At 45.8% G+C, this 16,439-nt stretch overlaps 1 protein-coding gene across 1 annotated transcript in view; it reads left to right on the forward strand.

Moving 5' to 3' along the window:
• The window catches only part of CTNNA1 (catenin alpha 1), a 329,686-nt gene that overhangs the window by 79,644 nt on the left and 233,603 nt on the right, over positions 1 to 16,439 (forward strand). The window lies entirely within an intron of this gene.

The raw sequence follows: 16,439 nt of genomic DNA on the forward strand, positions 1-16,439 counted from the left end.
GGCTCAGGTTAGCTTTGGAGTTCTCTCTGTGGGAACTGAGATGGTGATGGGATTGAGGTGGGATTGAGGTGGTGATGAAGACAGCAGTCTGCCCTAAGCTCCCATTCCCCAGGGAGGAAGAGAGGCAGATGAGAGTGGCTGTCATTTCACACCAGGAACAAACACATGAGATTGTGGAAGAGGTTTAAGGTCACCTGGGAGCTGGGGCTCCTGGTTCTCTGGAGTTCTACAAAAGGGAATAGAAGAATGTGGAAACTCCCAGGTCCTTGAGGAAGCTGGGGATGGGGCAAATGAGAACCTTCTTTTCCCGCCAGAGCATGTGCCCCTCAAAGGCTGGTGCTGCTATTTGACAACAGAGGGCAGTCATAATTTCTAAGACTGCTTGAGATGCAGTCCAGCCTGCATTCCTAGACCCTTTGTTCCAGGCCTCAGAAGACCCCAGACACCTCCCGACATGCTCATTAAGGATAGAGTGCTGCTAGGGCTCTGACGAAATTACGGAGTCACCTCCCAGCAGAAAGGCTTGGGGACTTTCTCCAGGCCCCTCTCTGAGGGGATGTTCTGGAGCTCACCTGGGAGACCCATGTGGATCAAATATCCCTCTAAGAGTCTGTGGGCAAGTCATGGAGAGATGTGCAGAGAGAAAAGAGCAAGGCAAAGACCGCTGGGTGTTTTCACACAGGGAGGAGCTGTCAGCATCCAAGGACAGCCATGGAGCAAAGCAGCAGAGAACAGCTGTCCTCCTTTCCCCTGAAGTCTGGGCATATGCCCTGCAGAGTGGCTCCAGGCATAATTTAGGGCAACTTCCTTTTAAATATAAGGGAGTTGAAGGTCAGGGAGGGGCCAGGAGCCGCCCTAGGTCACATGGCTCCTGAATGGGTCTCCCCTTCAGTGTTCTGGGGGCGAGGTGAGGAGGTGGCCCAGCCCCAGCTGTCTTTTCAGAAACACGGGGACCTGAAGGTAGGGGGTCGCAATGCCAACTACCTGCACCCTGTTGCCCCCCTCCCCAAGGATTTCAGGGGCTTCTCTTTCATCTTTGAAATGCCCTGGACCCTCAGTTCCCTCGTTAATAAAAACAAGGACAAGAACACCTGCTTTCCTTGCAGGGCTGTTGTGACGATCAGCTGGAAATAACGCATGGGGAAGATCTTTACAAACCAGGGTGTTATTATGTTTGTGATTAGGCAGGTCAGTAAGGGCCACAGGAATAATGGGAGGATTAATGGCAATGCTGTGGGAAGGAGGGAGGCTAAATTCTGCCCTGTCCTCTTCTCTCGGTCACCTGCCTGAGAAGAAGCAGTCGGTGTTTCCAAATTGACTTAAATAAGGAATGTGCAGCGGCAGCAGCCATCCCTCACTCAGCCTTCATTTGCCCAAGGCAGAGAAATTTTAATTTTCAAGCCGTAATGAGAAAAAGAAACTCAGAATTAAAGAATATTCCAGTGAAGCAGTCGAAATAGCTGCCCAGACTCTGAATCGAGGGGAGAAATGTAAATTAAAATTTCCCTCTCCCTCCCTAGCACCAACTGGACTTGAATAAGCAGGGCTGAGCTTGGACACAGCCAGTCAAAGTCCACGTGACCTTGGCCCTGAGGACAGATGGGCGGGCAGGCTCTACCCCGGCCAGGGCACTGACAGGGCAGCAGGAACAGAGGACGTCCACTCCCTCGCCTCTGAGCACTTGTGCTGCAAGGTGCCTCTAGGCATAACGATGCTTTCCTGGTGGCTCAGTGGTAAAGAATCGACTTGCCAATGCAGGAGATGAGGGTTCAATCCTTGGGTCAGGAAGATCCCCTAGAGAAGTAAATGGCAACCTGCTCCAGTATTCTTGCTGGGATAATCCCACGGACAGAGGAGGCTGGTGGGCTACAGTCCATGGGGTCACAAAGAGTTGGACAGGACTGAATGACTAAACAACAACAGCAAGTCTTTTAAATATAAGGAAGTTGAAGGTCAGGGAGTAGACTGGAGCTGCCCTAGGTGACTTGGCCCTGGTGGGTCCTCCCTTCAGTGTTCTGGGGGAGATGAGAAGAGGCAGCCGTCTCTCCATCAAAGACAGCTTCACCTCCATCAAGGTCGGACATGAGCCTACTGAGTGAGTCAGGCCTTGAATGTTGAGTTCAGAGGTGATGGAGGGTGGATGGTAGGTGGGCGTGACTGCCTGATCCCCACAATCTAGTCTTCTAAGGCATGGAGATGCTGCAGCCTACTTTTATTTCCTCTTCTCCCAAATGCTGGCTCACTCAGGTATGGCACCCCTCTCTTTATCCCCTACACTCAGGCCAGGGGTCCTGGGCATGAGGAGGGGCCCGTGGGAAGGAGGGAGCACCTGAGTCTTCCACTCCCCTTCTTCTGAGCTTCAGTTTGTTCCCAAGGGGCACCCTTTCAAACACAGTTGGAAGCTGGCATGATGAGAATGGCACCGGTCTCAGTAAAGGTGTGCAAACCTTAAGGCCAAGACCTGGCCTTCTCCCCACTTCTCTTCTGGCTTCATCTACCCTTGACTTTCTCCTTTCTCCCACTCCTGTTCTCACCTGTTTATCCAAGAAGCATTAATTGGGGAACCTACTTTGTGCCAATATCTGTGCAGGGATTGGGGGCTACATGAGTGAACCAAACCTAAGACTGAAGATTGTGATACAGTATAGAGCATGCTCGGCAGTCAAGCGTGGAGTTGTTAAAAAATCCTGGCATTAGACTGAACAGGTTCAAAAAACTACCTCTGTCCCTCACTCCTTACAGTGTGGCCTCAGGCAAACTGTGTAACCTCGACAAGCTTCGCTTTACTCACCTGTGAAATGGGGATGACAAATGTACTTGATAGGATTGTTGTGAAGATTATGTGAGATAATCCTGCTAAATGACAAGGAACAGTGCCTGGCACATGGTAAATGCTCACTAAAGGCCAGTTAGTGTTATTTTAAGTATCCTAATGATACTGCTGACATTTATTACCCTTTATTGGGTGCTTACTCTGAGCTAGCCAGGGTGCTATGGTCACAGCAATGACTCAACTGTGGCTCTGTCCTTAAGGAGCCCACAGGCTATTAGGAGTGACAGATGTGTAAACAGACCATTGAAAAAGTGTGATCACTGCCATCATCACTCCAAGAAGTGTCATTTTCTGAGCCTGACCATGTGCCAGGCATAATTCTAAGAAAACATCATCTCTTAATTCCTCCCTAACCCTGCAAAGGCTATATTACTCTCATTTTATAGAGGTCCCATAATCAGTAACTTGCTCAAGATCAGTCTGTTTGCAGAGTGGACTGTTGAGCCAAAAGAGAGTGATGAGCTCTGCCTGAAAAGGCATCAGGAAAGGCTTCAGAGAAAAGGTGATCTTTGATCAGAATTTTGAAGAATGAGTAGGAGTTTTCCAGGAGCCAAGAAAGGGAAGGAATGAAAGGGCATAGCACTTCTGTGGGCCTCTTGGAGGACTGGAGCCGCAGGCAGCATCCGCAGGAGTCCCCCAGGCCTGCAAGTCCTTGTGTCTCACCTCAGGGCTAAACAGGGTCCTGGTACCCTGCACCCACCCTGACAGCCATTTCCTATGTCACAAAAAAAATCACATAACCTAGATGAAGCGTAATTATTTTAGAGAGAATTTAGTCCACAGGCCTGTAACCCCAAAGGATTTCCACTGAGGCATGGAGCTGGAAAACTGCATGAAAGTGGAGCTCCTCTCCGCCTATTCCCTGACCTTGCCGAGAATCCAGCAAATAATGGGTTGGGATTGGATCCCTGGGGAGGCGGGAAGGCACTGACTAGGCTGGAGTCAGGGAGATAGTCTCAGTGATCTTGAGAAGGCCCCACCAGATTTGGGGCAGATGAATGAATCCTCTCCCTTTGTTACAGTCATTTCCCCTCTCTTCTTTCTCTGCCTGTTCATGCCCTTCACACCAGGCAACAGCCGCAGAAGAGGCAGCCATCTTGGTACAGTCACAGATCCAGTGGACTGAGCCAGGATGTGGCATTATGATCCATCTGGCTGGTTCCACACCCAGGAAAATCTGGACTCATCATCATTAACATTCTGTTTCCCTGTACAGAGCAAGGAGAAGCAGGCATCCTGTACTAAGGACAGCAGCAAGGGGGAGGCTCTTACAGCAGAGCAGTCTTCAGAGCTCAGAGCAAGGCTCAAGGCCACCCACCCTCAACTGCACAGTGAGGGGCTTCCAATTGCAAGGGGTTGATGCAAACCTTGGGAAAATTGTATGACCATAAGGTGTTAATTCGGTGCACCCGACAGGTCTGCAGGTGTTCTCCAAACTCGTGCTTGAATAACACAGCTTTGGAGGAAGGGGGAGGATGGACAAGGTACAACCCTAAGGCTGACCTACCCTCCACCTTTGCCTTGAAGCAACCCACAGGCCTAATTCATTCCTCACATTAAGAAGCAACCTGGGAGGGAATGGTCCCCACGAGAAGCAGGAAGCACGTGCACACTCCAATAAAACACTCAAAGAGGCAATTATTTTGGGTTGCATATCCCAGTCCAGGGTACCAGCAGCCAGATTTCTAGAGCTGCTGTCATTGCCTCTGGCTGTTGGAAAAATTAAACTTTTCTTGAGAAATTAAAATGAGCTGGCCCCCAGCTCATGGGGGTGGAATTATTTGCCTGCCTGGGGCCTTCATTGTGAGGTTGGGGAGAGCAGGAGGTGGGTGTGGGAGCAGGGAGAGATTATGGAGGAAGCAAAGTTAGCATCATAGGCCCCAACCAGGCAGCACATGCCTGTACCATCTACATTGAAATGTGCATGGAACATGTACCAAGTCTGCCTATCACCCATGGGGATGTGAACTCCCACTGGGTGAAGGCACGGTGCTTGGTACTCTTAATAGCCTCAACATGCCCTGTGCCTGGGACAGTGCTTGGTTCATAGGGGATGCTCAGTAAATAATACTGATTCCTGAATGAATGTGCTCACTTATGTACCAGGCCAGAGTCTTGTGATGAACACTGTGAGAATCCTTCCCTTCAGCCAACGCAGGTCACATGAGAGTACATTGAGGAGCACATAAATGCCCTGCATTCTCACTCCTTACATGGGATGCTGCTGCAAGTTCAGTTCAGTCGCTCAGTCATGTCCAACTCTTTGCAACTCCATGGACTGCAGAATGCCTGGCTTCCCTGTCCAACTCAAACTCCCAGAGCTTGCTCAAACTCATGTCCATCGAATTGGTGATACCATCCAACCATCTTATCCTCTGTTGTCCCCTGCTCTTCCTGCCTTCAGTCTTTTCCAGCATCAGGGTCTTTTCCAGTGAGTCAGTTCTTCTCATCAGGTGGGAACTTCAGCATCAGTCCTTCCAATGAATATTCAAGACTGATTTCCTTTAGGATTGACTGGTTGAATCTCCTTGCAGTCCAAAAGACTCTCAAGGGTCTTCTCCAACACCACAGTTCAAAAGCAACAATTCTTCCACGCTTAGCTTTCTTTATGGTCCAACTCTTACATCCATATATGACTACTGGAAGAACCATAGCTTTGATGGTTTGACGGACTATACAGACCTTTGTCAGCAAAGTACTGTCTCTGCTTTTTAATATGCTGTCTAGTTTGGTCTTAGCCTTTCTTCTAAGGCGCACATGTCTTTTAATTTCATGGCTGCAGTCACCATCTGCAGTGATTTTGGAGCCCAAGAAAAGAAAGTCTGTCACTGTTTCCATTGTTTCCCATCTATTTGCGATGAAGTGATAGGACCAGATGTCATGATCTTCGTTTTTTGAGTGTTGATTTTTAAGTCAACTTTTTCACTCTCTTCTTTCACTTTCATCAAGAGGCTCTTTAGTTCCTCTTTACTTTCTGCCGTTAGGGTGGTGTCTTCTGCATATCTGAGGTTATTGATATTTCTCCCGGCAGTCTTAATTCCACCTTGTGCTTTATCCAGTCCAGCATTTCTCATGATGTACTCTGCATGTAAGTTAAATAAGCGGGGTGACAATATACAGCCTTGATGTACTCCTTTCCCCATTTGGAACCAGTCCGTTGTTCCATGTCCAATTCTAACTGTTGCTTCTTGACCTGCATACAGATTTCTTAGGAGGGAGGTCAGGTGGTCTGGTATTCCCATCTCTGGAAGAATTTTCCACAGTTTGTTGTGATCCACACAGTCAAAGGCTTTAGCATAGTCAATGAAGCAGAAGTAGATGTTTTTCTGGGACTCTTTTGCTTTTTCTATCGTCAGGCGAGTGTATGCTCCTCGGTTCTGTCTCGTCACAACAAAGATTTGGAGTGACGGACATTAAAGCCCTTGATGCGTCACAGCTCTCGGGTCTTGGACAAACCATGTTATAGCTCTGAGACAAATCAGTGTTACAGCTCTATTTTATTTAGAAGATAGCAGGAGACTCCATCCTTGAAGCGTGAGGGCATGCCAACCCAAAAGCGCAAAGAGAAGAGAGTGGAGGAGCACGCCAGCACGCGGAGGGGCAGGGGAGAGAGAGCAAAAGAGCCCTTTGACTCCTCTTTTTATATGTTTTTCCCTCCCCCTGGGCCTGCTTTATGCAAATTGGGCTAGCCAGGAGTGCTGTTTGTTCTACCTGAAGTCCTCACTCCGGTCCTCAGACCCTCCTTTGACCTTCCTTTGTTCCTTTTTCAAAGGCTTTTTCCTGCCTTGTCTTTTAGCCACCTCCATTCTGGACTCCTTTTTCCTATTCTAACTACCTAATACTATGATCCAACTGATGTTGGCAATTTGATCTGTGGCTCCTCTGCCTTTTCTAAATCCAGCTTGAACATCTGGAAGTTCTCGGTTCATGTACTGTTGAAGCCTCGCTTGGAGAATTTTGAGCATTACTTTACTAGCATGTGAGATGAGTACAGTTATGCAGTAGTTTGAACATTCTTTGGCATTGCCTTTCTTTGGGATTGGAATGAAAACTGACCTTTTCCAGTCCTGTGGCCACTGCTGAGTTTTCCAAATTTGCTGGCATAGTGAGTGCAGCACTTTTCACAACATCATCTTTTAGAATTTGAAATAGCTCAGCTGGAATTCCATCACCAGTAGTGATACTTGTAGTGATGCTTCCTGAGGCCCACTTGACTTCACACTCCAGGATGTCTGGCTCTAGGAAAGTGATTACACCATCATAGTTATCTGGGTCATTAAGATCTTTTTTGTATAGTTCTTCTGTGTATTCTTGCCACTTCTTTTTAATGTCTTCTTCTTCTGTTAGGTCAGTACCATTTCTGTCCTTTATTGTGCCCATCTTTGCATGAAATATTCCCTTGGTATCTCTAATTTTATTGAAGAGATCTCTAGTCTTTCCCATTCTGTTTCCCTCATTTTCTTCACGCTGATCACTAAGGAAGGCTTTCTTATCTCTCCTTGCTATTCTATGAACTCTGCATTCAGATGGATATATCTTTCCTTTTCTCCTTTGCCTTTTGCTTCTCTTCTTTTCACAGCTATTTGTAAGGCCTCCTCAGACAACCATTTTGCCATTTTTTTGTTTTTCTTGGGGATGATTTTGATCACTGCCCCTTTTACAATGTTAGGAACCTCCGCCCATCAGGCACTCTGTCTATCAGATCTAATCCCTTGAATCTATTTGTCACTTCCACTGTAAAATCATAAGGGATTTGATTTAGGTCATATCTGAATGGTCTAGTAATTTTCCCTACTTTCTTCAATTTAAGTAAATTCCCCCAAATTGAGAAATTCCCCCAAAGTGAGAAATGGCCTCCTCAGCACACAAAGGCACAGCCTGGTTAGATGTTCCACGAAGAGGAGGTCTGCTCTGGGGCCTCAGACCACCATAGCTCACTCTTCCACCCATGTGAGGAACATTTCCCTGCCCAGATCAACCTCCACCGCTCTCTTCTGATGTGCACAGCTCATCCCTCATATCTTCAGCCTCTCACGTTATGTCCTTCTTACTGTATTTGAACACCTCCTGTGCCCCACTTCCAGTTCTCAGCTTTACCTCTCATTCCAGCCATTGATGTGACAAATAGCTTCACCCAGTTCATGGGCGTGACCTGACAGCAGCTTCCCCTCAGGCCTCTGACCTTTCCCTCTGGCTTTCTGCCCTAGGGCTTCTTTCTTGGCCAGGCAGCTGTTGGGCTTTTGTGAAAGTCAGGTGCAGAATAGATAATACCTTGGGGGCAACTCTTGACTACAGGGGTGAGACCCACTGGATAAATGTTTCCCTCTTACTTGCCCCAGGTGACGGTTCTGAGACCCTTCCGTAAGCCTTTTCAGAATGTTCCCTGGCTGATTGCAGCTGTGATCAAGTCAATACATACAGTTCTCATACAGGCTGTCCTTGGTCTCCCTCCTCTGATCCTCTTCCCTGATCCCTGAATTAGAGCCTTTGTGCTATGGCTGACTTTCAGGGGAACTCAGAGTAAATAATTTCCCCTTTCCCTTTGCCATCTCTTCCCCAGCCAGGATTGGCTTTCTTTGAGCTCTTCAACTCTCCCACCTAAGGACTGTCTAACAAGCTTTCTTCTCCACTTGGAGTGCTTTCCTCTCTACTAGGAAAGTCCCTTGGTGGAAACCTGAATGACTGGAAGGAGGCAGCCTTGGAAAGGAAGATCTTTTCTTATTTCATTTATTTTTTATCAATATTTTTAAATTGAGATATAGTGGACTTACAGTGTTGTGTTAGTTTCTGCTGTACAGCAGAGTGATTCAGTTATATATATATATATATGTACATTCTCTTCTTTTTAATATTTATTTCCATTATGGTTTCTCATGGATATTGAATATAGTTCTCTGTGCTATATAGCAGGATTTAAAGCCTACCCCAGCCTCCCACCCCATCCTTCCCTCACTCTTCTCCCCTTGACAATCACCAGCGTGTTCTCTGCGTTCATGATTCTGTTCATCGATAGATTTATTCATGTTGTATTTTGGGTTCCACATCTAAGTGGTATCATAAGGTATTTGTCTTTCTCTTTCTGACTGACTGCAGTTAGCATGATTCTCTCTAGTTACATCCATGTTGTGGCAAATGGTATTATTTTGTTCTTTTTTATGGTTGAGTAGTATTCCATTGTATAAAAGTACCACATCTTTGTCCATTCATCTGTTGATGAACATTTAGGTTGCTTCCTTGTCATGGCTATTGTAAATAGTGCTGCTATGAACATAGGGGTGCATATATCTTTTTGAATTACAGTTTTGTATGGATATTTGCCCAGGAGTGGGACTGCTAGATCATATGGTAATTCTGTTTATGGTTTTCTGAGGAAACGTCACATCATTTTCCACAGTGGCTGCACCAAGTTCCATTCCTACCAACAGTTCAGAAGAGTTCCCTTTTCTCCATACGCCCTCTCAAGCACTTGTTATTTGTTGAATTTTTGATGATGACCATTCTGACTGATGTGAAGTGGTACCTCATTGTAGTTTTGATTTGCATTTCTCTAATAATTAGGGATGTTGGGCATCTTTTCATGTGCCTATTGGCCATCTGTATGTCTTCATTGGAGAAATGTCTATTTAGGTCTGTTGCCCATTTTTTTATTGGATTGTTTGTTGTTGTTGTTGTTGCATATAAGCTGTTTGTGTATTTAAAAAATTAGGTCCTCGTCGATAACATTGCTCAGATATATTTTCTCCCATTCTATAGGTTGTCTTTTCATTTTGTTTATATTTCCCTTTGTTGTGCAAAAGCTTGTAAGTTTGATTAGGTTCCACTTGTTTACTTTTGTTTTTATTGGAAAGGAAAATCTGGAAGAAGAATGTTCTAGGCAGAAGGAACAGGCAATGCAAGAGCTCTGAGGCAAGAATGTACATATCTGCTCAGGGTATAGCATGAAGGCCTTTGTGGCTAAAGAGACTGAGACAGGGAAGAGGCACAAAATGCAGCTGGAGAGGAGGACAGGGGCCAGACCAAGTGCGGCTTCATGGACCAGAGGGGAGTTTTCATCTTCAAAGCATCAGGAAGCAAGCTCCAAGAGGGCAGGGATTATGTTTATCTGATTCACAGCTGGCCCCCAGTGTGGAGTAGGTGCTCAATAAATGTTTGTGAAATGAATGAATAAACATCCCTGCTGTATCCATGTTCCAACAGTCCCTCACCCCACAAGGTGACAGAGTCGTCCTCTTTTCTCAGATGACAGCTCCCAGGAGGGAGAGGTCAGGCTGGTTTAGTTGTCTCCTGAGAATCCCCTGGGAGTGAGAGCCCTGTGTGATCTGCGCACTGACTCTCCTCTCCTTTCCTTTTTCTCCCTCAGTCAATTCTGATGTCGTTGCTCACTTCTCTGCTCATGTTGGGCTCTGCTCCTGACACCATTAGTCACCTACCTCACTTCTCAGCTTTCCTAATGAGCAGCTGTCTTGTCTTCAGTCTGAGAGAGGCCTCCCCCTGCCTGCTTCTTCCGGGGAAACAAAAGTTGGGGATGGGAGTGTAAGGCTTAGAGAAGGGTCCCAGTCTTCCTCTATGCACCCCAAGTGCTGTGATGGATGTGGGAAGACAGACAAAAGTATTATCTCTGGGCAAAGGGGGAGGTAAGTGGAAGACAGCTGATGTTTAAAGATAGATTATAAAGGAGATTCCGACTTCCCTACTGGAAAGTCCATGGAGGGGGCCAGGGACAGGCTGAGATATTAGCAGGAGGATCTGAGTCAGGCCTGAGGGGAGAGAATCCATCCTGGTGGGCCACTGAGGCCAGAGGACCTTTGCTTGCTTGACAGCCTTTCCTGGGCTGGCCACCCTCTGCCTTGTTCCTGATCATGTGTGGAGGAAGGGAGGTGACAGAATAACCTTTTAGGGGTCCTGCCAAATACCAGAGAACACTTGATTGAGATTCCTTGATTTTTGTGGACTGATCTGAGGCATCCCAGGCAAGGATGCCCATCAAGTGGCCAAGGAGACTGGGGGTTTCCTGCTGCTGTGCCACAGTGAGAGGCTGCACCTGGCAGGGACAGAAAAGAGATTGCACGCTCAGAGAGTAAGTTGAAGAGAGGCAATGAAGGAAATGTTTCCTGGGTGGGGTTATAGGAAACAACAAAGGACCTGGAGGCACCCAGGCCTAGCCACAGAAGAAAGCAGTTACCAATTCCAGGTTGGAGGCCAAGGGGTAAAGGAGGGAGTGGTGTTGGCCAGAACCTATTGAGAGCTGTGTGTGGGAGAGCCCTTTCCAGGGAGCTGTGGCCTTCTGTAAAGGAACATAGCTGCTGCTAACCCTAAGGCCCAGCAGTGGGAATAGGGGCGGGGAGTAAATACCCCTACCTTTCTCTCCTCCCGTTGGCTTATCTCCTTCCCATGCCTCTGACTAGCCAAACCCAACAGGATGCTGAGGCCAAGGAGCCAGGGCAATACTGTCCATAGAGGCAAGTTTCCTGGGCTACTCAGCAGAGCAGAGGAGACTGGAGCATGAATCTGAGGCCTTCTTATCTCTTCCTTCTGAGGTCACCCACCTCTAAGCCTACCTCATCCCTACCTAGTCCTTCAAAAGCTTCTAAGTCCCTCTGCCACCTATGCTCAGAACTCATCCCATCTCTCAGGCTGAGGTGGACCAGGTCCAGGGAGGCTCCAACTAAGTGGGCATAGATTTCAGTTGCCCTGAGACTCACCCTACCCCTGCTGCTCAGCATCAGGATTTTCAGATGGCCTCATTCTCCTTGTGTCAGGGCTTTAGGATCAGGGAGGCTGGGTAATTATATTAATACTTTCCTAACAAACTTTTACCCAGAAATAATTCATGGGATCGCAAAGAGTCGGACACGACTGAGCGACTGATCTGATCTGATCTGAATATTTAGCCAGGTATCTGGGTTCCTGTGTCCCAGTCAAGTGAACACAAGCTATTAACCATCACTGTATCTACCAGTTCAGATAACTGGACTGGCCTTCCTGTCTCTCCAGTCTCTAAGATGAACTAAGCCTTAGGCTTTTCCAGACCACACGTCTTGCAGTACAACACTACTGTTTTGGCTTGTTTAGTGTCCATTTCCCCTGGCATCAGTTTTGCGGATTTGGCTTGGGGCACTGTAGCAGTAACAGTTTGGTTGTAGCAGTTACAATTTGTGGACTGTTGTTGTTTTTTTGCTACACCACACAGCTTGCAGGATGCTAATTCCCCAACCAGGGATGGAACCCGAGCCCCCTGCATTAGAAGGGCAGAGTCGCAACCACTGGAGCACCAGAAATGTCCCACTATGGACTGTTTAATGAAGACAGCCTCCATTGCTTGGCCAAGGAGTTGGCATGTGACCCTAGCTAGGCTAGTTAGATGGTCTTTCTCCCTTCAGTCTTGAGTGATATGACATGAAAATGGATTTCATATATTGCCAAGACAGCAACATGAAGAGGATACTCCTTAGTTCTGGCTCCCTTGATTTCAGTTTTCTAGCTCCTCATCTTCCTGGGATAGCAACTTCAGTACTTTCTTTGATTCTGTAAGCCACTCCCCCCACCCTGCCCCCAGCCATTTCTTTCTAATATAATCATTTTTTGCTTGTTACCTAGAGTTTTTCTGTTGCTTGCAACCAAACATTTTCACCAATACAAATTCCCATTTTCCTGAGGATTTATGGACTCTCCCTGTCTAGTGGGCTTATATCTGGAATCTCTGGCTTGAATTCAGCTCTCATCTAATCCTGGAAGGAGAGGGAAGAGAGCTGCTGCTGCTAGTGGATGCTCGTCACACCTCATCTCAGGAACATGTTCTTTGTTGCCTGACTCATCAGGACCCACTACCAGCCTGACTTCCACGTCTCCACACTCAGGTCACAGCCTGAAATAGCCAAGCTTATCTCCCGTGACTCCCTATCACAAGTCCTACAGCCAGGTCAACCTGGTCTCCTTGTTATTTTCCACAAATAGCAAGCTCATTCTTGCGCTGTGCCTTTGCTCGTGATGTTCTTGGACATCTGACAAGCTAGTGGCCCTCTGCTGATGCCTGAACCCTGCCCAGACCTTCAAACCTTGGGCCACATTCTACCTCTTCCTTCCTTAAGCCTTCTGTGCACTGTCAATCCCACCGCAGCTTCCAAACCAGGCACCTGTGTGGGCTCTCTTTGATGTCAGACAGAGAAAGTGCTTTGTTTGGTTGAGCTTTGTTTCCTTTGTAGACTTAAGTCTTTGAGGACTTGAGTCTAGGCTCAAGTACTTTTACCTTATGGGCCTCAGCATTAGGCATGAGGTTGAGCACACAGTGGCAGAGTGGGTGCTGATGTTTTTACTGCATCCCTAATTTGGAACTTGTCTTGGTCCTATAACACATCTTCATTCATTCATTTACCCAACATTTATCAAGCGCCTACTAATTATGAGTTCTCTGCTAAGCTCTGTAGATACATAGTAAATAAAACATAGCCAAGGAAATCACAGTCTAGTACTGAAGACATATTGAGAATTAGATGTAGCCGAATGACCTGTTGGGAAAATAACCCTGTCTAGTTTTTCTCAGCTGCAGGCTCAGCTCACCTCAAAGGATTGAAAAGCATTCCATCCCTTCTGGGAGGAGAGCCAAACTTTGTGCCGTTGAGGTTTAGACTTTTTTGGCCCCCCATGAAGATTTGTGTATTTCCAGGTAGAAAGGAGAAGCTGCAAGCATCAGGCTATTGAGAGGACAACTTCCCTACAGCCTTTCCTAACAAAGATTAGGGTTGGAAGCTTAATGCTTCCCACACTGAAGAGGGATGGTCCCGGATCAGGAAGGTTGGTTGGAATGAAGGCATGAGTTCCATCAGAGCAGAGACCTGTGCTCATGTGAATGCAAGCCCTCTGAGATGGGAGGACTTAGGAGGAAGAATATTTAGGTGAATAAATACAGGATAACAGTAACAGCTGGCATTTATGGCACACTTACTGTATGCCAGGTACAGCGTTGAGTACTTTATATGCATTCACTTACTTCTTACAAGACCTCTGTGAAGTAAACAATATTATAGTTTCCATTTTACAGATGAGATAAACAAAGATTTAGCTCTGATGGAACTCATGTCTTCATTCCAACCAAACTTCCTGATTTGGGACTGTCCCTCTTCAGTGTGGGAAGCATTAAGCTTCCAACCCTAATCTTTATTAGGAAAGGCTGTATGGAAGTTGTCCTCTCAATAGCCTGATGCTTGCAGCTTCTTCTTTCTACCTGGAATTGCTCAAGGTTATGGGTCTGAGAATCAAACCCAGGCAGTCACTGAGGGCCACGAATACCTGTGAGGCTGGAGCACAAAGGGCCACAGTTTGGGGAGCTTTGACAAGGGTCACTGTGGCTGGAGTTGGCACAGAGGGCATGGAGCCGCCTGAGATCCCTCACTTTCAGGTGTACCTGACAACCCAGGCAGGGAGTACAGCAACTGATCTGAGGACCTGGTATCCTGATAAGAAGGGGCTTGTATCAGTCAGCTCTGACTACAGTGATGCTGTACAACAATCACCAAATTTCAGTGCATGCAACAGTAAGCATTTACTTAACTCATGTGTTTGGAGATAGGCTGATTTTGGTTGGGGTGGTTTGGTTCTGCTCCATGTGTCCCTCATCCTCCTTCCAGGAGCAGCAGGCTAGCCAGGGAATGTCCATCTAATGGACACAAAGGAGTGCAAGGGTAACAGCCCCGGTGCACAGCCCATTTTAAGTCTCTGCTTGTGTCAAGTCTCATAAAATGCCTCTGGTCAAAACAAGTCATATGGCCAAGCCCTGAGTCAACAGATGGAGAAATACACTCCACCCACAGGAAGAATCTGTAAAGTTACCTGGCAAAGAATGTAGATGTATAATCTTATTACCTAGCGGGGAGCAAAGAGATGGGACAATAATCTAGTGTTCCACAGAATTTAAACTGAATTTAGTTTTGATTTAGAGAGATAATGAAATCCTACAATGTATCATGAAACAGTTCATGCTTATTACAAAGATAAAAATCTGTCTTCGAAGACCACAGCGTTTGCTATGTGAATATTTAAATTTTTAGTTTTTCTTTTAGTGAAAATTTTTAAAACATCATTTAACAAGAACATATTCTGGATGGTCTAGATATCAACAATAGCTGCCTTACAATGTTGAAAGCCTCAGTAGTCACCTAGGGTGCCAGTATTTAACTTTCTAATGCAGGCTTCTCAAACCACAGGGTATCCTTGGAAGATATGTGTTTTCAAGGTAGGAAAACGTTAATGAAAATGATATACAGCAGATGATGTATAGAAGAGGCCCGCATTCAGTGCTGAGGGCATCAAAGAGTGAAGGAGCCAGGGCCAGCTATGGGGCTTAGGGCAGGGTTTATGGTGCTTTGCAGGATAGCAGTGGTGGCATTTAAATAGGTCTTGAAAGATGGTGGGGTGGTATCCTAGGGGTAATCGTCAGATTCCTTCTCTGTGTGTGTATAACCAGATTCTCATTTCCAGGGCTTCCCCAGAAAGAAAATGCTTTATCTTCTATCTCTGCAAATCTAGAATCTGTTGTACAGTTTTGCGTCATAGTCTTTTCCTTCACTTTCACATATATGCTGTTATAGCATCTGAAGAGGAGGCTGGGGGGGTGTAATAGCTAAACTTACTGGCTTTGGAGCCAGGCCAACCAGGGTTCAAATCTTGGCTTTGACATTTACTAGCTCTGGCCTTTAGGCCAGTTGCTTAAACTCTTGTAATTCCAGTTTCCTCATCTGAAGAAGGGAATACTAGTTCTCCCATGGGATATTTAAAGAATTAGAACCCACCATTAAAGTGTAGATTTTCTTTATGGGAAGATTTTTTACTTCTGATTCAATTTCTTTAATGATTATAGGATTTTTCAGTTTTCCTATATCAAGCTGAGTCACTATCAGTAAGCTATATATTTTAAGAAATTTGTCTATTTCACAGATGTCTTCAGTTTTATTGGTACAAAATTATTCATAATATCCTCTCATTTTCTTTTTAATGCCTGAAGCATCCAGAGCAATATCCCTCTTTTCATTGCTGACATTGTTTATTTTTGTCTTCTTTCAACTTTTCCTTGATCAGTATTATCAGAGATTTTTCAGTTTTTACAGAATCGGCTTTTGGCTTGGCTTATCCTCTCTGCTTTATATTTGGTTTCCGTTTCTTCAATTTCTATTCCTCATCTTGCTATTTCCTTCCTTTGACATTCTTTAAGTTTATTCTGTTTATATATATATATATAAAATTTACCAAGATAGATCTTTAGCTCATTAATTTTCAGTCTTTTTCTTTTCTACATTTAGGGCTCTATGTTTCCTTTCGGAGGCTTAAATGAAAAAGATATATGTAAGTGCCTAGTCCTAAATAGGCACTCATTAAATATCTTATCATCACTATCATCATCATTATCCTGTCTCAGATGAGATTCCCTAGCATAGTTTCCATCTCTCTTGCTTTCTAATGTGATCTCTGTCTCCTGAGTCTTTTTTTTTTACTTTTATCTTGTCTCCTGAGTCTTTACCAATGGGCTCTCTGAGGACGTCTGAAGACTTATTCTGGACCAAATTGTCTCCTTTTGGGAGTTTTGGGGAGGCTTCCTCTGAAGATTAAGGCAAGG

The sequence above is a fragment of the Bubalus kerabau genome, chromosome 1, assembly GCF_029407905.1.
Source record: "Bubalus kerabau isolate K-KA32 ecotype Philippines breed swamp buffalo chromosome 1, PCC_UOA_SB_1v2, whole genome shotgun sequence".
Classification (NCBI taxonomy): domain Eukaryota; kingdom Metazoa; phylum Chordata; class Mammalia; order Artiodactyla; family Bovidae; genus Bubalus; species Bubalus kerabau.